Consider the following 26,613-nt stretch of genomic DNA (forward strand, 5'->3'; position numbering starts at 1 on the left):
ATTTCTATAAAGGATTTCCTAGACGGCGCTGAGTAGAGGTTTGCTAAAAAATGGAACACAAGTAAATAATAATAAACCAGCTCTTGTCATTTCACAACACGCTTCCGCCTTATGTTGCGGATTTTTATTTTTTATTTTTTTAAACCTTACACCAAAGCTCTGTCATAGATAATACTAAAGTCTTATACTCTTTCTGAGTTCAATACCACCCTAATTATGTTGACTCAGTTTTTCAGGCTAGCAAATCGAAGTTGCGTTCAGTAAATGGAAATAAGAAAAATGGTTCAAATGTCTCTGAGCACTATGGGACGTAACATCTGAGGTCATCAGTCCCCTAGAACTTAGAACTACTTAAACCTAACTAACCTAAGGACATGACACACATCCATGCCCGAGGCAGGATTCGAACCTACGACCGTAGCGGTCGCGCGGTTCCAGACTGTTGCGCCTAGAACCGCTCGGCGACTCCGGCCCGCTGGAAATGAGAGATCGTCGTCATGGTCCTGGTTGGTTGGTTGATTCGGGGGAGGGGACCAAACAGTGAGGTCGTCGGTCCCACCGGATTGGGGAAGTATGGACAAGGAAGTCGGCTGTGCCCTTTCACAGGAACCATCCCGGTATTTGCCCAAAGCGATTTAGGGAAATCACGGAAAACCGAAATCAAGACGGCCGGACGCGGGTTTGAACCGTTGTTCTCCCGAATGCGAGTCCAGTGTGCAAACCACTGCCCCACCTCGCTAGGTCATGCTCCTGATGTCTGCTGCTGCTCTGTTCTCGATTAAGGTGACAGATGAAAAGTGACACGCCCTGCTTTCGTAAATAAAGTCGGTCCCACCGGATTGGGGAAGTATGGACAAGGAAGTCGGCTGTGCCCTTTCACAGGAACCATCCCGGTATTTGCCCAAAGCGATTTAGGGAAATCACGGAAAACCGAAATCAAGACGGCCGGACGCGGGTTTGAACCGTTGTTCTCCCGAATGCGAGTCCAGTGTGCAAACCACTGCCCCACCTCGCTAGGTCATGCTCCTGATGTCTGCTGCTGCTCTGTTCTCGATTAAGGTGACAGATGAAAAGTGACACGCCCTGCTTTCGTAAATAAAGCGTGCTACTACAAGCAGACAACAGCATATTGGTAGGTTTAGGACACTATAAAGTACAGTTGTAACTGAATAACATTGCAATGTACGGATATGTGACTAATGCTGTGTAGTGTTACATATGAAATACTGTGTGTATATGTGATGGGGTCGTTGGCATTGAGAAATGAATGAACAGGGTACTTTTTAACGATAACAAATAAATTATTTGCAATAAAGCAAAACAAACCAGTATTGTACGCTAGCAAAAAAGCGGAAGACCTTCACTATTTTAAGAGACTGGCCTTCAGTTCGGGAGGAGCCTCCATCTTTACGTTCTTGGGTTTTCCAGGATAGTATCTGCTGTAACGCGATGGTCTACTATCTGTCCCATCGAGTCATACTAGACCAGCAAATATGTAAATGGCTCCATGTAGTGATTACGTTTTTGTTTTAGATTTACCACATCGTGTACAGTATCCGTGTAAAAATGATCCAAGGATAATCTTACTACTAGTACTGCTACTAACTAATAATATACCGTTAGCTCCAGTCAGTACACGTTGAACGGCAATCTTATGGCATACCTTACAGAACGGTGTTCAGTGCCTTAAACGCACATATTATAGTGCTATCCAGAAACACTGTAAGCTATTACGCTGTTTCTTATATTTAGAACTGAGACTGCTCTTTTCTAGATTAAGGTGATAGACGAGGCCCACGAGAAAGACAGGCCGCGGCGCGTACGTCACGAAGGTAGTCCTGAAATCGCTCGCTCGCTCAGCTCAGCAGACAATATGCGTTTCTAAACCTTTTAACTCGCAGCTGGGCGTGTAATTACTAACGAGAATTGCATCTTCCACTGGAATCTGCTGTTATGAAGTCTTACTGTTTAACAGTACTACAGCTAAATTTAATTAACTATGAATACTCGATATAAATGGTATGGCGGCTTGTTTGTAGCATTTAGTCTCTTCTGCTTAACAGTAATCATTACATACTGGAAGTGGTGCCTTATGCAACTGATAATCATTTTAGCATGATTTCATTTTATTGTACGCCAGTGCAGCCGTAACAAATTATAAGCTGGCCCATTGCAGGAACCCTGTGTAATTAGTAGACAGCTGGTCTTTAATGTGTTCTTAATTGCAGTGTGTTTCACACTGGAAAACAAAGCTCAAATAAAGTAATGCTGTACTATGCCTTGTAACTAGTAATCGTGGAACGGATTAAGTTTGTCCTGACCAGAACTACTGATGGCCTTGGGTGAGCCAGTCATGACAAAACTCTACCATCTGGTGAGCAAGATGTATGAGACAGGCAAAATACCCTCAGACTTCAAGAAGAATATAATAATTCCAATCCCAAAGAAAGCAGGTGTTGACAGATGTGAAAATTACCGAACTATCAGTTTAATAAGTCACAGCTGCAAAATACTAACGCGAATTCTTTATAGACGAATGGAAAAACTGGTAGAAGCCGACCTCGGGGAAGATCAGTTTGGATTCCGTAGAAATGTTGTAACACGTGAGGCAATACTAACCTTACGACTTATCTTAGAAGAAAGATTAAGAAAAGGCAAACCTACGTTTCTAGCATTTGTAGACTTAGAGAAAGCTTTTGACAATGTTAACTGGAATACTCTCTTTCAAATTCTGAAGGTGGCAGGGGTAAAATACAGGGAGCGAAAGGCGATTTACAATTTGTACAGAAACCAGATGGCAGTTATAAGAGTCGAGGGGCATGAAAGGAAAGCAGTGGTTGGGAAAGGAGTGAGACAGGGTTGTAGCCTCTCCCCGATGTTATTCAATCTGTATATTGACCAAGCAGTAAAGGAAACAAAAGAAAAAGTCGGAGTAGGTATTAAAATTCATGGAGAAGAAGTAAAAACTTTGAGGTTCGCCGATGACATTGTAATTCTGTCAGAGACAGCAAAGGACTTGGAAGAGCAGTTGAACGGAATGGACAGTGTCTTGAAAGGAGGATATAAGATGAACATCAACAAAAGCAAAACGAGGATAATTGAATGTAGTCAAATTAAATCGGGTGATGCTGAGGGAATTAGATTAGGAAATGAGACACTTAATGTAGTAAAGGAGTTTTGCTATTTAGGGAGTAAAATAACTGATGATGGTCGAATTAGAGAGGATATAAAATGTAGACTGGCAATGGCAAGGAAATCGTTTCTGAAGAAGAGAAATTTGTTAACATCGGGTATAGATTTAAGTGTCAGGAAGTCGTTTCTGAAAGTATTTGTATGGAGTGTAGCCATGTATGGAAGTGAAACATGGACGATAACTAGTTTGGACAAGAAGAGAATAGAAGCTTTCGAAATGTGGTGCTACAGAAGAATGCTGAAGATAAGGTGGGTAGATCACGTAACTAATGAGGAGGTATTGAATAGGATTGGGGAGAAGAGAAGTTTGTGGCACAACTTGACTAGAAGAAGTGATCGGTTGGCAGGACATGTTCTGAGGCATCAAGGGATCACAAATTTAGCATTGGAGGGCAGTGTGGAGGGTAAAAATCGTAGAGGGAGACCAAGAGATGAATACACTAAGCACATTCAGAAGGATGTAGGTTGCAGTAGGTACTGGGAGATGAAGAAGCTTGCACAGGATAGGGTAGCATGGAGAGCTGCATCAAACCAGTCTCAGGACTGATGACCACAACAACAACGACCACGTGGTTCCCAAAACTTCCACATATTCTACTGGGAATCAGCTTCTACTAACTCTCTGGGAATAATAGCTTAGTATTCAGTCAAGAGGTCTATTCTAATAAAAATAAATCGCAGTTGCGGACACAGTTGCATGTGAGGAACAAGTCCTAAAAATATATATGAAGGTAGTATCTCTTCCTGAAAGAACATATACCATTGATGACCGTGAAGCTTCTCCGGAATGAAATGATAATTAAATCGACACCCTAGCTGCAAACAGGCGTTGATATACATCATCAGGATCCTGTTGATAATGTGTGCCGTGACCGGGAGTCGAACCCAGGACCTTCTGCTTACATGGCAGACGCCCTATCTATCTGAGCCACCGAGGGCACAGAGGATAGTGCGCCTGCGGCGACTTATCCCTTGCACTCTCCCCGTAAGACCCACATTCCCAACATGATCACACCAGTACTTGAGTGACAGAGACCGCCGACAGTTGAAGAGGGTCGTAATGTGTAATAAGCAGACATGTATCCAGACCATCGCACAGGAATTCCAAACTGCATCAGGATCCACTGCGAGTTGTAAGACAGTTAGGGGGGAGTTGAGAAAACTTGGATTTCATGGTCGAGGGGCTGCTCATAAGCCACACATCACGCCGGGAAATGCCAAACTACGCCTCGTTTGGTGTAAGGAGCGTAAACATTGGACGTTTGAACAGTGGAAAAACGTTGTGTGGAGTGACGAATCACGTTGCACAATTGGAGAGGGTGTGGGTATGGCGAATGCACGGAGAACGTAAAATTCGGAGGCGGTGGTGTTATGGCGTGGTCGTGTTTTTCATGGAGGGGGCTTGCACCCGTTGTTGTTTTGCGTGACACTATCACAGCACAGGCCTACATTGCTGTTTTAAGCACCTTCTTGCTTCGCACTGTTGAAGAGCAATTCGGGGATGGCGATTGCATCTTTCAACACGATCGAGCACCTGTTCATAATGCACGGCCTGTGGCGGCGTGGTTACACGACAATAAGATCGCTGTAATGGACTGATCTGCACAGAGTCCTGGCCTGAATCATATAGAACACCTATGGGATGTCTTGGAAGCCCGACTTCGTGCCAGGCCTCACCGACCGACATCGATACTCTCCTCAGTGCAGCACTCCGTGAAGAACGGGCTGCCATTCCCCAAGAAACCTTCCAGCACCTGCGAGAGTGGAAGCTGTCATCAAGGCTGAGGGTGGACGAACACCATACTGAATTACAGCATTACCGATGGAGGGCGCCACGAACTCGTAAGTCGTTTTCAGCCAGGTGACCGGATACTTTTGATCACATAGTGTATATCCGACTTCAATGAAAAAAGATACCAGTGTCGAAATATCGCATAAAAATAATTATTTGCTGTTACTTAGCCTCATATAGGAGGGAAAAAAAATTGTGTGAAAACTTGGTTCAAATGGCTCTGAGCACTATGGGACTTAACATCTTAGGTCATCAGTCTCCCAGAACTTAGAACTACTTAAACCTAGCTAACCTAAGGACATCACACACATCCATGCCCGACGCAGGATTCGAACCTGCGACCGCAGCAGTCCCGCGGTTCCGGACTGAAGCGCCTAGAACCGCACGGCCACCGCGGCCGGCGGGACTTAACTGCTAAGGTCATCAGACCCTAAGCTTACACACTACTTAACCTAAAATATCCTAAGGACAAACACACACACCCATGCCCGAGGGAGGACTCTAACCTCCGCCGGGACCAGCCGCACAGTCCATGACTGCAGCGCCCAAGACCGCTCGGCTAATCCCGCGCGGCTCATATAGGAGGGACCTTCCAATATAAACTGCATACAAACGTAGTTTCCGCCTTTCAGAGTCCACTTAATGGTGTATGTCCCTCTGTCGCCGGCTGGGTATATCAGTGTAAAATCTCGGGTGAAGGCATCCAACAGTTGATAACTGCTTTACTAAAAGTAATCGAACAGGTCATTTTATTATATAACTGAACTGTTCCACGAAAATTGTAAACAGGGTGGCTAGATGGAGATCCAAACCTCGTTTCTAGAGTGCTAACTCAAAGCCTCTGCCACTGCGCCATCGCACTCACCAATAGACGGACGTGTAGGCTGAATCGACATTTAAGGCAGTAGGCTGCTACGATACAGAGCGGGAGTGGAAAAACCCGGAGTTGCTGGATGGAGTGCTCGAAAGAAATAAATGTTTATGATGGGTGTATCTGCAAAATCTTACCTAAATACCATTTCAGAATATCGTCTCACTCTGTAGGACGCCTGCCGAGATGAAATGTCGTTGTGCAGACCGCGTTTGTAAAAAATCTAATTAGTTAATTTTTGAATGACAATTCTGGATGTGCGACGTTCTTCATGGTTCATATACTTTACAAATTATATTTTTGGCTAGCAAACACTTTTAAGCTGCGTATAAAATATTTAATCTTCAGTTGGTGTTTAGGAACTGGCCCATAGTCAGGAAGTTTACAGCGGCGTTAATCACAAGCTAGTAGGCAATGAGTACACTGTTTAATACTTTCAAATTTACGTTTGTCGAACTAGAAAAATGATCATATGAATAAATAATGACTGCTTATACGGCACCTACCGTAGATAACAGCGCTGCGCTGAGTGGCCGCGTGGTTTAGGACACCATGTCACGGATTGCGCAGCCCCTCCCACCGGAGGTTCGAGTTCTCCTTCAGGCATGGGTGTTTGTGTTGTCCTTAGCATAATTAGTTTAAGTGGTGCGTAAATCTAGTGATCGATGACCTCAGAGGTTTGGTCCCTTAGAAATTCACATACATTTGAACATAATTGAGCAAACAGCGAAAACTGAAGCGCGCAAAATACGCTATCTGATCAAAGGTGTCCGGATATTTCTGTGTAGTGCGGAAGTGACCACTAGGTGTCACGAGAGGCGGATTTGCTAGTAAAAAGAAGGCTGGGAGTCGCCAAAGAAGCCGGCCGCGGTGGCTGACCGTTTCTAGGCACTTCAGTCCGGAACCGCGCGACTACGCGACTGCTACGGTCGCAGGTTCTAATCCTGCCTCGGGCGTGGATGTGTGTGATGTCCTTAGGTTAGTTAGGTTTAAGTAGTTCTAAGTTCTAGGGGACTGATGACCTCAGATGTTAAGTCCCATAGTGCTCAGAGCCATTTGAACCATTTCGCCAAAGAAGCAGCAACAGGAGAATGACCGGGTCAAGGGAGCTCAGTGACGTTTAGTCATTGGAACTGTCTTGGGTAACAAATCCTTCCGACACATCTGAACCCTTCTAAAGCTGGCCCAGTCCGCTGTTGATGATGAGACTGAGAGGAGGAAACGTGTAGGAACTACCTCAGCTGAACCAAGACGAGACAGACCTCATGAACTGACGGACAGGGCCTGTCGAGCACTGTGGAGGCTGGTTATGAGAAACCGCATGGAATCATCGGAAGGAATCACTCGTGTGTTCCAAAGTGTTACTCGCAGTCCAGCTAGCACAGTGACTGAGCATAGAAACTTAAAAACAACGGAGTACTATAGCCGAGCAGCTCCTCATATGCCACACGTTTCTGTAGCGAGTGGTATGCGACGCTTGAGGTGGTGCAAAGGGAGACGCCAGTGGACAGTGGATGTCTGGAAACGAGTTATTTGCAGTGGTGTATCTCGCTGTATCCTGAGACAATCCTGTGGAAGGATTTGGATTCGGCGAATGTCTGGAGAACCTTATCTACCATCTTCTGCAGTGCCAACAGTAAAGCACGGAGTAGACAGTGTTACGGCATTAGGGTGTTTTCCATGGCTGGGGTCTGCTCCCCTACTACGCCTGAGAAAGTGCTAAATGCGGGAGGATACGAACACATTTTATAGAATTGTGTGTAGAGAAGACATGATGGTTGTTTATATCAGCACGAAAATGCATTGTGCCATAAAGCAGCATTTGCGAGGCAGTAGTCCGTGGACGGTAACAGTCCTGAAATGGACTGACCTGCCCGCAACAGAAGACCTTTCGGAGGAGTGAGAACGTCGACTTCATTTCAGGCCTCAGCGTCCAGCATGTAATGTTACGTGTGCCTCACTGCTTTTTTTTTTCTTTAACTAATTTGTGCCTGATTTTATTCTGAAAAGCTCAGTAATGTATGTAAATACCGTAAATGTAAATGTGATTCAAAAAGTACTTGAAGTGAAGTGAAGAGCAGCTGCACAGCAAGAAACTCTTTAGCGCGCAATCCCCGCAACGATAGTATTAGAGAATTTTTGAGCACGGACTCTAAAAAAAAAAAATAAATAAAAAAATAAAAAAAGACTGTTAATCTGTATCTTGTGGAAAGAGGAGTGTTGCTAGGCCGTCGCTCAGAACGTAATGTTACATTTAATGAAAATTGATATTTTAGTGATACAACCGAGTAAAGTATGTGTAAGAGTTGCCAAACACTTATGTATACAAATTTTCTGGAAGTGAGAAATAGAAATATCTTGTTTTTGGAAAAGGAGGTGAGCTTCATTGTCGTCGCCGTCTTTCAATCGACAGAATTGTAAGTGTACAAAGTTCACTAAAATACAAGAAAAGAAATGCATTCTCTATAGTTTTCACTCAATAAGTAACAACCTCTCATAATTTCTTAATTACAGTAATTGGATTATGTTCTTGTACAATAGTATGGTGCTGAACTCCACTGACCAATTTTGATGTAGCAGGACGTGTAGTTTGAAGGAAGTTTGTGTGCCAAGCGATCTCCTTTTCTCACGAAAAGCAGATTGCTGTTTGATCTTACTTACTTACAACAGTGGTCCCTTAGGTATGAAAAGCTACGAAAACTTGGGCTCAGAGCTATCCGCAATACGCCCAAGTAACTAACAAGAGTCTTATTTTAAACCTTAAAGAACAATAACTTCCTCCAAATTGCCATATGTCAACAACTGGTGCAAAAGCTGATCATTCAAGGAGGCAGCAACCAAAATTCAGGTACCAGTTACGACTTAATGTAAAAATCTCAATCAAAAATCAGTCTCTCTCTCTCTCTCCAAACACATATATAAATACTGATTTTATTATTCAAAAAAAGTCATTTTTATAAGCAACACTACATTCTCTCATTTCGGCTCTTCAGACAGAATGGGCTGCAATTCCTCAATAAACGTTCGGACATCTCACCGAAACTGTCCCTACCAGAGTTCAGAGTCGCCACAAAGGCGAAGGGTGTACACAACCCACATTAATGTCCACTAATAGGCGTCCGGATACTTTTGAAAAGATAGTTCATACAATAACAGAAACAAAATGTTCGATCAAATATGGGTCGCGAATGTTTGTTTACAAGCCGCGACCTGTTTCTTTATAAAATATTGTCCAAGTTAGTACACATGTACTTGAAATGTGAACTTTTGATCAAGTTGCCATCTAACTGCCTACCTTAACAACAACAAAATACAAACATCGTCCTCGCATGTGGATGCACTACAGCACTCGTCAATGCAGTGACTTCCGAATTCTTTCAAACACTCCAGATTAACGCGTAAGTATTAACAATAATGCAATTCGCTGCTACAATTCTTCACCATATCAACGTCAGTGCTCTGCACGTGACATCTGCAGTGACCACGGAGAGAAAAATCCTGAGTGTTGGTTCGTTAGGCAGTCCACATCAGCAGCAAAATGTAGCGATGTCCCTTCGTGCATGTAACATATTCCCCAAAACATGGGGCATGGATGAAATTTGAGCCCAGTTATCTGCGGACGTATTCTAAGAGTTTACGTTTCAAATACGTTCGTACTAACTAGGACAATATTCCATATTTAAGTTAGTGGCAGATCGTAAGAAGGCGTTCGGTTCCATGTACGCTAGAACGTTTTTTCTTCTGTTATCGCACACATCCACCCGTATCAGTTTTCTATATTAATTATGAGTCAGTCTGTAGATATAAATTCCACCTTCAGTTACAAAATTTCTTTACGTTAAATAACACGCAGTTACATCTTCGGCGCCGTGGGACACGGCATGGTGTTGAGCGGTACAAGAAAACGTGTAAAAGTAGCGGGTGATTCAAAAAGAAAGAACTGATTTATTTACTACAGACAAACAATAAAGGAAACACGTTGCGCTCGTGATTAGATAGAGGAAGGGTCAAAGTTTTCACACAGATACCCTATTGTTTGTTTGAAGCAATATGGAGACTATACCACAAGAAAAATCAGTTTGTATGTTGCAATTTTCTCAAAGTAAGTGTATTTGGAATTTGCGCAAAGTCAGCCCATTGTTCAAGTACAACGTCCATTCCATCGTCGATTCAACGAGAAACTCTCTCTTCACAAGCAGATTTACGCCTGACGTACAAAATTCTTGGAAGTTGGTAGCATACGCAAAGGGGAGAGCACTGGTCGGCCACGTACGTTATATGGAAATGACGAGCGTATACGAGATGCGTTCACATGGAGCCCTCGAAGTCACAAGACGGGCAGGCAAGAAACTTCAACTTCCTAAAATAACCGTGGGCATATGAAGCCTTACAACGTGCAGATTAGCAATTGCGTCCCGACAACCAAAACAGAAGCTAAGAATTTTGCATTTCAGTTTTCGAGGATACAGCAGACGTGACACTTTCCGAACGACTCATCTTTTCGGACGTTTCATCTGTCGGGTAAAGTGAAGTGCCATAATTTACGAATTTGTGAGTCATAAAATCCTAGCGTCGTCGTAAAAGATGAAAGAGACGAAACTGAATGTATCTCGTGCTGTTTCTGTTCACAAACTTTATGGACCTCTCTTTTTTTGCGGAAGAAATTGTGACACGAATGTCATAAGTGGACACGCTGCAAAATTGGTTGTGTCATCAACTTCACAAAGATTCCAATGATTTAATTTTTATGCATGACGATGGCATGCCTCACTTTCATCTTATCTTAACACCAACATCCCACAACGTTGGACTGGAACAGGCGAATAACAAGATCTTGTTCATTGCTTTTGACCTCCCAGGTCACCAGAACTCCCACCTTGCGATTTTTGTCTGCGGTGGTTCATAAAAGTCAGAGGTTTGTCCCCCCTATGGCAGCTACTCTTCAAGAGATGAAAAATCGAGTTGTTGAAGCTGTCTATTCAGTTCCACGTGCAATGTGTGCGTGTCTTTCATAATTCGTCTGTAATAAACAAGTGAAATCAGTTACTTCTTTTTGTAGCACCCTGTATTTTCGAACTGACAGTACTTCATAGCGAACACGCAACCTAAAAAAGAATGTCAGTGTACATGACTTTTGATTATAATATACTGTGACTAAAGGCAACTTTTGTAGGCTATGGTTCAGGTTTTTGAATTGTTTGGCGATTTCCTAGTGGGAACTGTGTCGACGTGTTAAATAGTGTAGCCCAAAAATATTAAGTATCTTGTAACTGTTGCCGAGCGGTTCTAGGCGCTTCAGTCTGGAACCGCGCAACCGCTACGGTCGCAGGTTCGAATCCTGCCTCGGGCATGGATGTGTGTGATGTCCTTAGGTTAGTTAGGTTTAAGTAGTTCTAAGTTCTAGCGGACTGATGACCTCAGATGTTAAGTCCCATAGTACTCAGAGCCATTTGAACCATTTTTTTGTAACTGTTCTATCTAAATGTGTATTTGATTTATGGAAGCAGGTGAAGAATAGTTCTTTCCTTAGGTAAGCCATCAATGTCGTAGCGAAACGTAGCGAAGAAGAATGTGAATGTCACACATGTACATTCAGCCATCTTGTAGCATCTCATGTTAGGCCACAGAAGATCGTCTGCACAGTGGCGTATTCGAATTCTGCGACGGTGGCTTTACGAATTTTGCCCCGCAGCTGTCCGGGTTGAGCACCTGTCTCGCGTCTGGCTGGCAACGCTACAAAGAAAACATTCCCGACGGGCTCCGCCAGTGTCGGTCGGGCAGCAGGCGGCAGACGTTCAGCGGCACCACCACTACCACCTCAGCTATTTTCGTCAATCAGATACACCGCGTGGCAATGACCCGTCGCAGCCATTTTGTGCGAACTTAAAGACCGAAGGGTTTGCGATTGCTAGTTGGCACTTGCTTGCAGGTGGGTTGCGGTCATTTCTCTCAGCAGTAGGAGGAATCCTAAGTTCAAATGGTTCAAATTGCCCTGAGCACTATGGGACTTTACATCTCAGGTCATCAGTTCCCTAGACTTAGAACTACTTCAACCTAACTAACCCAAGGACATCACACACATCCAAGCCCGAGGCAGGATTCGAACCTGCGACCGTAGCGCGGTACCGGACTGAAGCGCCTAGAACCGCGAATCCTAAGTGAAGACCAGATGGCTGACAAATGTAACGTCATTCACATTCTGTTATTAACCACCATCATTCTATTACTCGAACCATTATTCCACATTTCATTTCGACACATTCACCGAATTTCACGGCAGTAACCGAAGAAAGACAAAAATATTGAAGAGTGGTAAAATAAGGTTATCGAGAAAACGTCAAAAATGTAAAGCACTTTACCACCTCAGAATCAAAATAACATACGACATACAAAGCAATATCCCCTCATATCGTGACGGACGTCCTTTATCCTGCCGTAGTGCAGCAACTCGACGTAGCGTGGACTCAACAATTCGTTGGAAGTCCCCTGCAGAAATACTAAGCCACGCTTCCTCCATAGCCGTCCATAACAGCGGAAGTGTTGCCGATGAAGCATTTTGTGCACGAACTGACCTCTCGATTATGTCCCATAAATGTCTGATGGGATTCTTGTCAGGCGATCAGGGTGCCCAAATGATTCGCTCGAATTGTCCAGAATGTTTTTCAAACCAATCGCGAATAGTTGTGGCCCCGTGACATGGCACATTGTCATCCCTCAAAATTCCATCGTTATGTGCCAACATGAAGTCCATAAATGGCTGAAAATGGTCTCCAATAGCCAAAAATAACCATCTCCAGTCAATGATCCGTTCAGTTGGACCAGAGGAACCTGTCTGTTCCATATAAATATAGCCCACACTATAATGGATCCACCACCAGTTTGCACAGTGCCTTCTTGACAACGTGGGCCCATGGCTTCATGGTGTCAGGGCCACACTCGCTTCCTCTATAGCCGCCCATAATTTCGAATGTGTTGCCAGCGAAGGATTTTGTGCACGAGTTGACTCTCGATTATGTCCCATAAATGTTCGATGGGATTCATGTCGGGTGAACTGGATGGCTGGATAGTTCGCTCGAATTGCCAGAATGTTCTTCAAACCAACTGTGAACAATTATGGCCCCGTGACATTACGTGTTATCATCCATAAAAACTGCATCGTTGTTTGGGAACAGGAAGTCCATCTGTATGGTTATGGTTAGGTGGTTTCTTATTCTATGACTGAACGCAACTGCGTAAGCTGTATTGACATTATTTAATATTGCAATTTTGTCATGGAAATACACGCATTTACACAGTTTACAATGTGACGGTGTTACGGCAGTTGTCAAACGAGTGCATCTCGTCCTCAGAAAGTGAAATAATCCTAAACACAAAAATGATAAATTTTAACTAAAAGTTTCTTTACAAAATTATTCTTACGACTACATCATGATGTTGGCCAGCACTACGACATCGTCCAATTCTGGATCAAAGTTCGGTACTATTTACGATGACAATCAAGTCTACAGAGGATGGTCAGTTTCGTGACAAGTTGAGCAAAAGATTAACCAAGGTCCCTCGAGTTTCTAGTGGGCGCAAGATGGTGAACTAACAAGTTTACACCTCTGTGCATGGTATTTACCTTAGCTGCGATGAGCTGTTACCTGCATGGCTGCTCTCGCACACTGAAATTCTTATAAAACCAAATCTTATTAAGCCTTTGATGATGTTTTTTCTGCAGAAATTCCCCCTATGTTTCTTGTGATGCGAGGAAACACGCACTCATCCCTAGTCTTGGAATATGACGATATGCACGCACATGGCTGGAGCAGCATGCATATTAAAATACCCTCTCGGTCCTCACAAGGACAATTAACCAACTGACTGGTTCATTTCTCCACAACTGGAGCTCAACGATGCTACAGCTAATATCTAGCTGAATGAATGGTGGGCTCCATGTGGTTCCCAAGTCGTGCAGCGACCGTAAACCATAAAATTACCAAATATGCAGCAACCAGTCGCAAAATCGTCTTCTATTTATTCACTTTTGCAAATCAATTTCAACTGATTAACAGCCATCATTGGTGCTTTCAACCAATATGTGCCCTGAGTAGTAATATTGTCTTAAGCAGAGGTCAAACATTACTACTCAGGGCACATATTGGTTGAAAGCACCGATGATGGCTGTTAATCAGTTGAAATCGATTTGCAAAAGTGAATAAATAAAACATAATTTTCCGACTGGTTGCTGCATATTTGGTAATTTAACCTAGCTGAATGTCAGCCGCGGTGAACGCAGTGTTCACTCAAATTTGTCCTCTGTGCCATATAGAGCGTTAGGCGCTCCATTCTGCACTTGACGCCAGTTCAGAGAAGAGTCCCCAAAAGTTATGTTCTCGTCTTTCTCGTAGCCGAACTCTCTCCCCACCTGGGTTTTTTCTTTCTCCATGTAACGGCTTTTTTCGACCAATAGGAGCGTTCCTCTTATTTTGTGAAAACTCTATCAATCGCAAGGGCCCTACCATTGAACTGCGTCGAAATCTCGGCACTTTTCTCTTTCCTAGTTCGTTTCTGCCAATCGGACGTTTCGTGTTCACTCACACGTAAACCATTTGCTGTTCACGTGACCAACTGCGTCACTGGTTTTGTTCATATCCAGTTTTCTAAAGCTTCTTTGTGTCCTACTTCTGATGGCCCATTACTCGCTCTGCAGTATGCGTCACCTGTGCGGTAGCTGACTCCCGCCGCCGGGCCTCCCCCCTTAAGATCTTTCCGTAGTGCTTCCCGGGGTGCGGCCTCTGCATCTGCCTGCACTGGCTTCCACACAAAACATTTCCTCTCGCTGCTTGTTTCACCTTCTGCTCATTGACATGCATTATATAGGAGTGCTGTGTTAATACCGTCTACTGAGTGTCATTCCTTTTGTATTACATACTTATAGGAAAATCTGCTCATTAGCGCCAAAGTAAGATAGGTGTCATATTCACCTTCGCGTTACGATGTATAAACCTCTTATGTAAGGTGCGAAATTGATCTTTACTTACTCTGCCACCTTACATATCCTCCCCCTTCCGTGTTCAGTTTTGTGCTGGGTCAGTCAACGGTTGAGAAATTGATTTAAGTCACTGCAAAATTGTTTGCAGCTGCTGACAGTAGCAATTGACCTATTTACTGACCAACTTCCTATTTTCATATTTTGGATACCTTAGACAGTGGTTCGATCTATTCTCCTTATCATTCAATTTCATATTGTACTTGATTTCATGTCTACGGATTTGGGCTCTTAAGTCATGTTCTTTTATCTTTCAAAATTTAACATTCTTTCTAATTTTCTGATTTTTATACAATTCTATTTAACTCATCTAAGCCCCTTTTCTTTCAATATAGTTGTCTACATTTTAATTTCAATTTAAATTCAAACAATTGAAGCTTATCTTTAAATTTGTATCATCCCTAATAATTTTAACTTTTAGACTGACCTGTTCTTTGATTACCTAATTTATGTTAAATGATGATGGATATGTATTGAATTTGAGGAAACCGTCATTTAACATTATCTTCCCCTTCTTCAATATCTACAGCTTTCATATCAATCACAATCTAAGAAAGTTTCATTTCTTATAAGAAAGCTTTATGATTTATTTTAAACTCATCCAAATGATTCCCATGACTTTACAGGCATAATCCTATTCATGAACATGTTTATATTCCCCAAAATCTTAAATCTATGCATTATAACTTTACAAAAATCTCCAAATTTGGCTTTTACAAACATATTAAATTTCTGATCCTATTAATTACTTTACAAAACTTAAACAGACATAATGGAATACCTAAACATATATATATATATATATATATATATATATATATATATATATATATCCTTTTTTGAAAAACCTATCACACACTAGAATCTTAACCTCTCGAAAAACGTTAACTTTTGGTTTTCGTAATTTAAACATGTTGAAATATATGAAATATAAGGAAATATTATCGTTGTGTCAAGATAAAAATTATTAAACGCATCGCCAAAAAGGATCTGTTGCTAACACATAAAAGTCTTCAGATGCAAATCCAATCGGAGGTTCGAGTCCTCCCTCGGGCATGGGTGTATGTGTCGTCGTTAGCATAAGTTAGTTTAAGATAGGTTACGTAATGCGTAAGCTTAGGGAATAATGACCTCAGTAGTTTGGTCCCATAAGACCTTACCACAAATTTCCATTGCAAATATTTTTAAACACAGTCGCAAAAATGTATCCCCTTTTCTTTCGTTCGTTCGGATACTAGACTGTCACAGACAGTTCTTTCTCCTACGTCTTTAACATAGTTTAGTGAAATTGTCGCTGTTTTTCGTGTGTTCCGACGTACCTCCGTCGAACATGGGATGACGATCGGCCGTGGGCCTCGCCGCGTCTCTGCTCAGCATGGAATGACGGTCGGCGGAGAGAAAGGTTGCTGAAGTTCTGAGCGTGTCGTGAATGTGCTGTTGCCTTTGTTCCATTTCGCGTGCGTCTATGGCGACGTTGTATTGGAGATCTATTCTTGGCAACATGAACTTATCTTCTTCACTTGACGGATCTTTACGTCGGTTCATCAATGGTCTATTTGTCGCCAGGTTTTCATGTGGTTAGTCATCTCCCATCTCTCGGTATGATATTTGAAGGTGTTGCCATTTGCCATAAGGACTATGGGATATTCGTACTGCCATAACAGTTAAATGCAATAATAGTCTTGTATGGGAAGGGATTCGAAAAGGTTTCTTGATCTCTTCTGGTCCAGGCTCTTCTTTCTTCCAAATCCTCTGCGTTCCATCTTCTGTTCTTGGTGCATCTTGATGTCTTCTCACTTGTGTCTTCGTTTTTCTCTGGATCGGGAATTGTGATTGAAGACCTACTAAACCTCGTTATCGTTTAATCCGTTCTTATGCGTCTTCTTTGAAACTGTTGTGTATTCTTTTATTGTATTCGGTTGTTCATCTAGATAGATTGGACAGCCTTCCATCGTTTTCTTGCTTCGTCCCTTGAGTATTCGGGGGCTGTTTCGCAGTTGTTCCATCCCGTATGGTCTAATAAACGTTTCAACGATTCCGCACGTTGCGTTACAGGAACGCGTCTCTTCTTCTTCCTGTGGTGGATTTAAACACCAGCTCTTCCTCGCTGTACTATGTCCGCCTCCGTTCCGGTTCGGTGGACATCCCTCATCTCTCCATATGCTGCTTTAAACAGTTCGCGATAGAAGTGTCAAGTATCTAACACTTTCGCAAAACCATTGTTATAACGCTTGTATGTGGCTTTCGTATGAATAAAACTCACGTCGGGGTACATGTTGATTGTATCCAGGATGCGTTGTAGCTCTCCAAACTTTTCCCCCAGAGGTGTTATCCTCTTGGACCGTTGCTTCTACCAAGGCCTCTTCTTTCGTCATCTCATAAGGTGACGTACCAGCCACTCACACTCGGTGTCCTTTCCTCTCACGCCTAACCGCTCTCCTCAGTCTTGCCGTCGATCTGGCCGCAATGATGGTGCACCTAGTCTGCTGACTTCATATCTAATACAATGTTTGTCCCTGCTTTGCGTATCTTACTCCTCTTACGTCCTCACCTATTCTCTATTTTACATGATATCATTATCTATTTTATTCTAACACTTACTCCCTTAAATTACGTTACAACTTTACAAACATAAAAATTTTCTTACTAAGTTTTACACAAGTTATTATTTTCTCTAAAAAATGTTTTTCTTATCCATGGCTTTATTTATTCATCTTTCCTCCCATTGAATTTGCTTTTCTTAATTTACAGGTCATGGTTTCCTCATCTTCATCACGATGGATAGTAAGAGAGAAACTGATGGTGATGACGGTTAGTAAGTTTGTGAATTCCTGGCACCATTTTATTATTCTAACTACATATTTCATATGATTTTTGAAAACTTCGCACCTTGACTCCGACTCCCGCGTCTTTTTCTCTGCAATCTCTTCTTTTTAGCATTAGCTGTAACAGAACTTCAAAATACAATAAATCTCTTCTCTCTTCTTTTTCCTTTCCAAAAATTTTGTCTGTTGTCATATTGTATTGTTTTAAAGCTTAAATTTTTTTCTTTGTTGTACTTATCCCTTTCTCGTTTTTTCTCGATAGTAAACTTTTATGTTCCTTCCTTTCCCAACATACTCTTCCATGTTGAAATCTTTTCTGGGTCAATCTTACTTCCTACAGTTTACCTCCTTTCACGACATAACGTGTTTCTTGTTAGCTTAATAATTCAATTCCCATTCCTAATTATTACCTCCTAAGAACTCTTTATATTTATTTCCCTCATATATTTATTTCAATATCAGTTTGTGGTACCGTCCACAAATCATCTATGCTTCACATATTCCCCCCTCCCCCCCCCCCAAAAAAAAATGTCTCCTCAATTATTTGTTCACCGTCCTCGACGGAACAAATTAGAAATGACTATCTCCTTCTTACCTAAACCTTTATTTTCTTCCTACTTCTTTACCTCCTTTCGCCCACAAAAATCAACTTCCTTCTCCTTTACACTATGTCTTTAAGAGAGAATCTACTACTATTTCGTCAACCTATCCACATACTGATATGTATATTCCTCCTTGCTTTCTACTCTTTCCCCAGAACACATTTCGTTTGCAAAAGAGTTACTTTAGTTTTTACTCTCCTGCCTTTTCTTCATAATATCCTCTTACCTTCCTACGCAATTTGCTTTATTTTGCTAACATGAGTACAAATTAAAAGTTTTATCTGTGTGTATTTTGTTATCTTTCTTTAATTTCTAGGCATTTATTACAACTAAATTCTCGTGTGGATTTACTCTTGTTTCTTATGTCTAACCTTTATATAATTTTAAATGACTCACATGGTGCAAAACTATGGTACATTATCCTCTTGGCATACTACTTCTCTCTCCGTTTTCGTATAACCGAGCTATATCTTGTACAATTTGGTCCTCATCAGTTTTTCAATTACTGTCTATATTCACCGTCAATAATTCATGTCCCTCATCATCGGTCGATTCCCAGTCAATTGATTTGTATTCGATCTCTCCCTAAACCTACTTCAGAATCTTGCTGATCAAAACTAAGTCTGTTTACATGTTAATTATATAATTAAGTTAATTTTGTGATTGAATCACTTGTTACTGGTCTCCGTACCGTTCATCTCGTCAATTCTGTCTTTTACCTGGGTCTGGTGGCCTCAATTCGATTTCCTGTACCGGTTCATTTCGCGTATTTTGTCCTGCTAAAGCTTGATTTTCCCAACCTTTCTGCGTTCTGGCCGTTCCATTTCCACCTGAGTAACTTGGATTTTTTTGTTGAAAACCTCTAAACCTTCCTGCCTCGTTTGCACGGTGATTATATCTCGGATCATAATTACTACCGTAGTTTCTAGCACCAAATCCACTTCTGTAGTTCCGCGGCCCACCAAAACCATAATTATTATTAGAATTCTGTGAGCTTCCAATACCATAGTTATTATTGTTATCCCATGGGCGATTACCATTCTTTCCAAAACGATTACCTCTTCCTAAGTTATTATTGCCATTGTAACTATTATTAAGGCCTATTCGGTTGCTATTATTCCCTCTACCATTATTTTCTCTCACTGTACGTTGTTTCTTCGCGTCATCTTCACTGAAGATGAATTCAAGTTCTCTTAACATCGCTTTAAATGCCTGTATATTATCTCCTGCTCTACCAACCAATGACTGCTGATAACGTAAAGGTAACTTGATTGTACACATACGTATTAATTCCCCATCACTGTATGGATTATCTAAACACTGCTTCTTTTTTTGTCGTTTCTTGGAAAAATCTAGCTGGTTTCTTTTCTCCTGAATTTTCGAACAACTCTTTCTCTAACAATTCATACTTTATTCTGTTTTGGGTTTCCGTGGACCAATATCGCTCTAAGAATGCGGATTTAAATTGCTCATATGATTGACTGTTTGCAGCTACTCTTTGTATGGTTTCCGCTATTGCGCCGCCCATATACCCTCAAATGAAGTCAAGTTTATGGCTAAGTGGCCAATACTCAGGTAAACCGATCTGGAATTGATTTATAAGCTTGAATTGATGTAAGCCGTTCCCGCTTTCTTTGTAATGTTGGAATTTTCTGACTGTCAAAAAGTGATCATTATCAACTTTTTCTCTTCCACCATATAGCGTTTGTGTTTTCTCAACATTATCCGTTCTCTTCAATTGCGTCATGTTCCTCGTGTTCATTCTACCATATTTGGGTACTGAGACGACAGATTTACGTCCCATTTAGCATCGTGTCTACGCAGTGGTGTGCAGTTATCTAAACCGTACCGTTTTCTTGTATCGGACTGAAAGATTCGGTTACATTTCCCGTTACTGGATCAGTGTTTTGTCTTCTTATTTGATTCATATTGACTTGCGGTCCATAACCTGTTGTACTATCACTTGAAAACTGAGAAATTGGTACATGTGTCGTCGCAGCTTGCTCTGTTCTCGCGTCACTCGCGTACTTTCTGAGGGTCGGCTGACGCTCCGTTGGAATGCGCACGTTTACCGTTTCTCGCTCCATTGTCTGTTGTGACCGCACATTACCTGCTTCGCTCACCTGTGTTAACTGTTCTCTTCCCATTTGTTTCTGTTTTTGTTTCAGTAATCATTGACGCAACCTCTTGTGGATGTACGACTGGAATCTCATGCCTTTTTTGTGTTTCCGCTACTGCTACGGAAGACTGCACAACTGACTTGGTTAATTTCTGGATTTCTGTCCATCACTATGTCAGATGATACTACCGATTCCGTTGCCTCACTACTACTTTCTGTACGGCTCTCGATACACTGTTTCAGTTCTGTACGAAGATGTTCATACTGTTTCTGATTTTCCGAGACGATGTTTCCAGTGCGTATCTCGAATCTTTTTAATGCGGCCCGCGTGACACGTTTTCCGACACTGAGCTCTTCCACGATTTGTGGCGCCTTACCAGACGTCTTACGTGTTAAATTATCAACTCTTTGATTAACATTAGACTCTGCATCCTGCACCTGGTCAACGTCAGCCATTAAACGATTGTGTAAGTTCGCGCGAGTGTCTCGCCTGTCTCCGGATTTCAGTAAACTGTTCATTAACTTCTGTTCGTAGATTTTGCCGATCCTCGCGGACTTTTTCGGATCCAGCATAGGTTTCAAATGTGAGACCATTTAAGGCAGCATTGGTTGCCGATGACCCTGCTGTTTTTAAATTCGCCGTTTCGGTCTTTCGATCCAAAGTTTCGGTTTTCAAGTCTGCTAACCCTACATTTGTTTCAAGTTTTAAGTCTGCTAGCCCTACATTTGTCTGCTTTACGACCATAGTGAGTTGCTTCAGTATTGGAGTACACACTATCTGACTCTTCGCCATCGTCAGTCGTCACTATTTGATGTAAATTTTGCCGTTCGTGTCTTTCACGTGGCATCTCACCGACTTCCACACATACTGTGGCCGCACTTACAAACATTCTTTCTGTTGGAAACTGTCCTGTATGATTTAGAATCACAATATTTTGTTCAACGGACTGAAATTGTTCGTCCTCTGATTCTGCTTCTGACCCACTAGATCCGTCATTTGTTTTTGTGCATTCTCAGACTGTGACACCAATAGCGAAACTACCACAATTCCCTCTGCACTATCACTACATTCCGTTCCGTGACTCGCACATGATACTTTTTGTTGTACCTCGATCTCTATCCTGTGAAGATATTCAGTTTGCCCTATCTGCGATGATCTCCGTTCTTCCGCATCTCCGATCGTCTAACCAACCTCTGTCTTTCTCGAATTGCGCGAGCCTGAGCTGTCGTCAACATCAAGTTATATGATCTCACCCGTTTCCAAAATATCATAGAAAGTTTCTTAAACTATGGACACATCATTATCAACGCTGTTCACTGTTTGTAGAATTTCAACCCAACTGAACAACGCCGTGAAAAACTTCGAGCGCGCCAGCAAGGTCATGCACAAGGTACTTTTACACAATCACAAACGATATCCTACTTGTTAATACAACTTTTCTACACTTTGGATCACACATTTACTCTATTTTGACCACTATACATTTACATACATTGGGTAACTTTGTCATAAAAACAACAAGAAATTTCTTTTAAATTCAAAATTTTAATTTCTCTTTCTAATTTGACTAATTGCCATCCTGGCAAACCAAGTGGCATCCTGGCAAGATTGCCATTTGTAAGGTTATGGTTAGGTGGTTTCTCATTCTATGACCGAACACAACTGTGTACGCTGTAATGACATTGTGTAATATTGCAATCTTGTCACAGAAATACACGCTTTTACACAGTTTACATTGTGATAACGTTAAGACAGTTGTCAAAATGACACATCTCGTCCTCCGAAAGTGAATTGCTCCTAAACACAACAATATTAAATTTTAACTAGAATTTTCTTTACGAAATTATTCTTACGATTACGTTATGATGTTGGCCAGTACTACGATAAACCATCCGATTCCGATTCAAAATCCGGTACTATTTTTAGGATGACAATCTAGTCTACGAAGGATAGCTAGTTTTGTGACAAGTTAAGCAGAAGATTACCCAGGGTCGCTCGAGTTTACAGTGGATGCAAGCTGGTGAACCAACAAGTTTACACCACTGCACGCGGTGTTTATATTAGCCGCGATGAGGTGTCGTCTGGCTGGCCGCCCTCGCCCTCTGAAATTCCTATAAAACTAATTAAACCTTTGCTGAATTTTCCAGCAGAAACTCTCCCTATGTTTCTCTGTTTGCGAGAAAACAGAAACTCATCCCCAGTCTCAGACTATGGCGATATACATGCATATGGCTGGAGCAGCATGCATATTATAATGCCCTCCCAGTTCTCTCAAGAATCGGTTAACTATCTGGCTGGGTCGTTCTTCCACAGATGGAGCTCTACGATGCTACAGTTACTTTCTAGCAGTGCTTACACATGTTGCTCCTCTGCGTCATACGGAGCGTTATGCACCCCATTCTGCACTAGAAGCCAGTTCAGAGAAGAGTCTCCCGAAAATTTCCATCTTGTCTTTTTCATAGCCAAACTGTCTCCCCACATGGGTTCTTTCGTTCTCCATGTCACGGCTTTCTTCGACCAATACGAGCGTTCCTCGTATTTTGTGGAAACTCTCTCTATCAATCGCAAGGGCCCTACCATTGAACTGCATCGAAATCTCGGCACTTTACTCTTTCCTAGTTCGTTTTTGCCAATCGCACGTCTCGTGTCCACTCACATGTGTACCATTCGCTGTCCATGCGATCAACTGCATCACTGGTTATGTTCATATCCATTTGGAATTCCGAAACGCAGTTTTCTAAAGCTTCTTTCTGTCCTACTTCTGGTGGCCTGTTACTCGCTCTGCAGAATACTTCACCTGTCCCATCGCTGACTCCCACTGCAGGACACCCCTCTTAAGAGCTTTCCGTAGTGCCTACCGGGGCGCAGCCTCTGCATCTGCCCGTGCTGGCTTCCGCACAAAACGTGTCCTCTCGCTGCTTGTTCCACCATCTGCTCATTGACACGCACTACATATGAGTGGTGCGTTAATGTCATCAATTGTCATCCTTTTTCCACTACATACTTATAGGCAAATCTGTTCGTTACTGCCGAAGTAAGTTAGGTATCATATTCACCTTCTCGTTACTATGTATAAAACTCTTATGTAAGGTGCGAAATTGACCTTCATTTATTCTGCCCCTTACACATGAATGGCTGCAAACGGTCTCCAAGTGGCCGAACATAACCGATTCCAGTCAGTGATAGGTTCAAAATGTTCAATTGTTCAAACGTGTGTGGATTCCTAAGGGACCAAACTGCTGAGGTCATCGGTCCCTAGACTTGCACACTACTTAAAGCTAACTTATGCTAAGAACAACATACACAGCCATGCCCGAGGGAGGACTCAAACCTCCGGTGGGAGGGGCTGTGCAGTCCCCAACATGGCACCTCAAACCGCGCGGCCACTGTGATAGGAGCATCGCTATTTACAGTATATATAAGCAATCTAGCAGAAAGTATCGGATACTCTTTAAGGCTATTTGCAGATAATGCAGTTGTCTATACCAAAGTAGCAAGGCCAGAAGATAGAATGAATTTGCAGAATGACCTGCAGAGAATTGACGAATGGTGCACGCTCTGGCAGTTGACCCTGAATGTAACTTATTGCTCATACATACGAAAAGAAATCCATTACTGTACATCTACAGTGTTGATGACAAACAGCTGAAGACAGCGTCTGCCATAAAATATCCAGGCGTAACTATTCAGAGCGACCGTGAGTGAAATGACCACATAAAACAGATAGTGGGAAAAGCAGATACGAGACTCAATTTCATCGGAAGAATCTCATCCATGAGAGGACTGGTTTATAAAGCGCTTGTTTACCCTATTTTTGAGTATTATTTATCTATCTGTGGTCCCTATCAGGTAGGGCTGATAAAGGAGATAGAGAAGATCCAACGAAGAGCGGAGCGTTTCGCCACAGGATCGTTTAGCTGGCGAGAGAGCGTTACGGAGATGGTAAACAAACTCCACTGGCAGACGTTACAGGAGAGGCGTTGTGCATCACGGAAAGGCTTAGTATTGAAATTTCAGGACAGTACTTTTCAGGAGAAGTCGGACAACATATTACTTCCCCCCTACATACATCCCGCATATTGACCATGAGGAGAAAATTCGAGAAATAAGAGGCAATACAGAAGCTTACCAACAATCATTCTTCCCACACACTATTCGAGAGTGGAACAGCGTTGGAGGGATCAGATATTGGTACCGAAAGTACCCTCGCCACACATCATTAGGTGGCTTGCGGAGTATGATGTAGATGTAGACGAGCCCAGGAGAGGCGCTGCAGGCGATGTGGTCCTATTAGCAAAGGCAACCGCATCGGTTGTCTGCTGCCATAGCCGATTAATACCAAATATCGCCACATTGTCTTGAAGTGTACGTTTGTCGTACGTCCCACATTGATTTCTACGGTTATTTCACGCAGTGTTGCTTTTCTGTTAGCACTGACAACTTTATGTAAACGCTGGTGTTCTCGGTCATTAAGTAAAGGCCATCGGTTACTGCGTTGTCCGTGGTGGGAGGTAACGCCTAAAATTTAGTATTCTCGGCACACTCTTCACGCTGTGGATCTCGGAATATTGAATTTCCTATCCATTTCCGAAATGAAATGTTCATGCGTCTAGCTCCAACTACCATTCCGCATTCAAAGTCTGTTAATTATCGTAGTGAGGCAATAATCACGTCGGAAACATTTTCACATGAATTACCTGAGTACATCTGACAATTGCACCAATCCATTGCCCTTCTATACCTCGTGAACGTGATATCATCTGTAATGTGCATATCGGTATCCGATGACTTCTGTCACTCGTTGTAAGAAGCAAACTGATAGGTAAAGAGTGTATCCCTGAGCAAAAGAAATCTGCTACTGTCAGACATAGAGTTTCATCAGATAAAGAAATTTCCGAGAAAGTACATCAAGAGAGGGCGTTGTATGGAAGTAAATCATGGAATGTGAGAAGTGGTTGAAATTGGATGTTTGAGAAGAACGCTGAAAATGAAATGGGATCATAAGAGAAACTTTGAAAAACAGTGTCTAGAAGAATGGACGGAATGAGAGGAAATGTGTGAAGAGATCAGGTGCATAGTGCATGGTGCTAGAGGAAGCTGTGGTAGGTAAACACTAAAGAGTGGGATAGAGATTGGAACATATCGAAAAAATAATTGAAAAAGTCGGAAGGAGATATTGGCACAGAACAGAAGGAAATCTTGCTGAGTCCCATCGAGCCAGTTTTAGGACTAATGACCAAAAAACAAAAAACAAAAAAAAAAGCACAAGTGGAATATTTCCTATACAGAAACAAAACGGTTAATCTTGGATATGGTTACTTCTGTCTATGTTAAATGCTTGGCATAAATACGGTATGCAGTCCAACAGACGCAGTGGCAATGAATACGTGTAAAACAGCCGTGCAGAGGATGAAGGAATCCTTTGTAGCCAAACACCACCTGGACGTGATGTGTAGCCTTTAGATTTTGGGACACCACTAACAGTCCATGTGGTTTCCTTAATGTTTGAGACATTCTGCATCCACGTAGGTAATACATGGATCAACTGCACCTCAGAAGAGACGCACATACACTATTACTCCGATCAACACTATAAAGATTTTAAAAGCTCTTGTAATATCCCACTACCGTTAAATGTTTATCTTCCCAACACGATCCTGCGACTGCTCTTGCTGCCTCTACACTTCCAGGTGAACGTCAACGAGAATCATTCTGCAGTGTCCCCATTTATTCATGGCTCAGTCTTGATGATGCTAACTCTACAATAAACGAGCGCTTCTTTCTGCACTAGCCGTCTGGCGTATGCACTGCTTCGAGACTCTGACACAAGGTTTGTCGGGAAACTAGAACGCTTGGTGCAGCTGCAAATCCCGCAAACTTATTTTTATGTAAACGTCATTGGATTTCTTCGTGCAATTAATACCAGAAGTCGGTCCTGTCGTGGAGTTTCCACCCTTTGTCGACTTTGTACTAGCTTACACAGAATACCTGATGTGTCTTAGACCCGTCATCAAAATCTTGATATACTACTGTGAGGGTGCGACAGCTACGGTCGCAGGTTCGAATCCTGCCTCGGGCATGGATGTGTGTGATCTCCTTAGGTTAGTTAGGTTTAAGTAGTTCTAAGTTCTAGGGGACTTATGACCTCAGCAGTTGAGTCCCATAGTGCTCAGAGCCATT

Source organism: Schistocerca nitens, chromosome 1 (genome assembly GCF_023898315.1).
Source record: "Schistocerca nitens isolate TAMUIC-IGC-003100 chromosome 1, iqSchNite1.1, whole genome shotgun sequence".
In the NCBI taxonomy this organism is placed as follows: Eukaryota; Metazoa; Arthropoda; class Insecta; order Orthoptera; family Acrididae; genus Schistocerca; species Schistocerca nitens.